The sequence below is a fragment of the Topomyia yanbarensis genome, chromosome 1 (assembly GCF_030247195.1).
Source record: "Topomyia yanbarensis strain Yona2022 chromosome 1, ASM3024719v1, whole genome shotgun sequence".
Taxonomy (NCBI): Eukaryota; Metazoa; Arthropoda; class Insecta; order Diptera; family Culicidae; genus Topomyia; species Topomyia yanbarensis.
Genome location: NC_080670.1, coordinates 159,756,272 through 159,759,040, shown reverse-complemented (window position 1 = coordinate 159,759,040; position 2,769 = coordinate 159,756,272).

Genomic DNA, 2,769 nt, shown 5'->3' with positions numbered 1-2,769 from the left:
GAAAATTTGATGAATTATTGAACACTGAATTAGAAGTTACATTTTACAGGAATTTTACAATTGAATTCTACCACGGAGCAAATTGTTTTATTTAGATCCAGCTTCGTTGTCTCCGCAACACTACCAATCTGCCGAGGCCGTACTGGGGACGGAAGCTCCGAATTGAGGCAATGTCTGGTTTGTGTGAGTGCCAGCAGTTAGTTGAGAAGAATTCAGCAAGGGAGAGTATGCTGCAGCACCGTACGAGAGCGAAACTGAAAAGCCGGCAATAGACAAAACCCACCATTCCAACGAAAAAATCGCCTATAGGAAGATCGGGATAACGAGGCGATACCGAGCTACGAAAATTCTACAAAGTGAATTGCTTGCGCAAAGGCTATGTGCCACAAGCCGACTTGTGCAGAGACGCTATTGGAGATCACACCGCAGAGTGTGGGGTGACCGAGAGTGTATTATGACAAACATCTAAATGACGAAACACTAGACGACGAGAGAGTTGCACGAATTAACTTGGGAACGTGCGCAGCTGACGTAAGATTCCCAGCACCGTACGACATTCCCAATAACTTTGCCAAGTTTGTTTTGATTATACCTAGGATGATAGGAAGATGTGCTGTTTCAGGTTGGCGAACTTGTTGCTAAACTTTGAAAGTTGCTTAAGTGCCTTAGTTACCAATCAGGCTAAGACGTTGTTGTCCTTTGTTGTATCAAGAAGTCGTCTCCAGTTCTCTCGGTCCAATGGCTGTTTGTCGCCAGCCTCGCAGGGCACAAAGTCTTCTCAGGTCTCTTTCAACTTGGTCGATTCACCTTGCTCATTGTGCACCTTTCCTCCATGTACCTGTTGGATTAATTTTGAGAATCATTTTCACCGATTTGTCGTTCACCATTCCGAGGACATTACCAGCTCACTGTAGCCGCCCAATTTTCGCTGTGTGAACAATGAGTGATTCTACAAGCAACTATTGCAATTCGTAGTTTATACGCCGTCTCCACACTTCGTCTTTCATCTGCACCCAATAGCAGATCATTCGCAGTACCACTCGAAAACACTAAGAGCGCATTGGTCTTCCGCCAGCATACTCCAGGTATCGTGGCCGTAGAAGATCTTTAATTCTATTAAATTTGGTTGGTAGGGGAGGGGCCTTAACCCCTGAAAATTTTCCCTGGTTACGCCACTGTCCAATAAAGCCTACAAGTAATATATCCTTGTTACAGAATTCCAGGAGCAAGAAGTTTTACGTTTTTATTATTCCACATAGCTGAACCCTTCGGATAGTTAATGCGATGAAACAAACAAGGAATTTTTTTTGGAAGAATTGCTAGGCATTTTTTGGGTTACGTAATTTATGGACGGTCCCTTATATAAAATCATCTTTCAACGTACCGTTAAACCTGATGTTGGTATAGAACATTGCATGAAAATGTATAACCTCACTTTTCCGACATTTCAGAGAGCTTGTTTACATAGACTTAGAAAAATTTTGATTCGCCCAGTACAAGAAACTTGGTTCGAATTCTAACACCATGTAAACAAACTTGCTAAACTGTCATTTTTTCAAGCATTTTTACTCATATGACGTCATCTTGCAATATTCAATAGGTAGCTAAAAGACGTGATAATAGGGGGCGGGGGCTAATTTTACGTCAGAATGTTCCATTTCCTGATTGGTTGATTCTGACAACTTACACCATAGGAAATGTTACTGCAGGGATAGCGAAATTATGTTTGGCAATGTTGCTATATTCATTGAAAATTATAGTCATTACTTTAGACAAATTAAGTTATTTTCCTCAAATGAGCGATATGATCAAATTGAACAGAAATTGTGCGGCAAAGTAGAACAAAAATTTATCATACATTTGGTGTATATGTGGTTGATTAACTTTAACAATAGCAAACAACCAATCCATAAGCTGAAATTTTGCAGAATATGTCTTCAACAAACTATTCTAGACACCCATAACATGGAAAACATCATCCTTCATCAATATAGTGGATTCATGGTAAAATATATTGCAGACATAAACTAAATCAACAAGAATCCATTTTCATTAACCGTTATGTGTCCGACGCGGTACCCGGGTACCTCTTTAGGTTTCAATTAATGAATTTCACATGTTCTATCTATATTATCCATCCATATTACAAAGATCTAGGATTCGACACAAGCAGGTAATGCGACCACAAAATGAACATGTTTTTTTTGCGATGGGATGGTTAGTCTCCGAGTATACATAGAGCAAAGAGATTTTAGTGATGTTTTTCTTGTGTCTAAACTCTGAATGGCCGGCCATCGAGAGTGATTCACTTTTTCCCTAAATTTGAACTCCAAACAGCCGGCCGTGGGAATATTGCTATAATTGTGAACTAGCCTGATGAACTTTTTTTCCGAAATTCTCAAGTGTTCATGTGAACACTAACAAAGTGAAATTACGGCATGGAAAAATATTCAACGGGTTATGGAACCAGTGCTCATCAATGTATGGGATTGCCTATGTTTTGGTGGGATTGCACGGGTTGGAAGATTACAATTCCCGAGGTTTCTAGGTAACACTTTGTCATCGGCGGTTATCGGAGGGGAAAAGGTGGGCTATCGACGGATGATCAAATTGCGTAACTGTTCGGATCTGGAAACACGAGTGAGCTGCGCTGAACAAGGGTAACCTAGGAGATTAAAAATGTGCCCGGCAATTATTCCCCGCAAACGGAACTCTTTCTGAAGTATTGAGTATTCGTTTGTTTGAATCTAAGACGAACTTGACCTACGT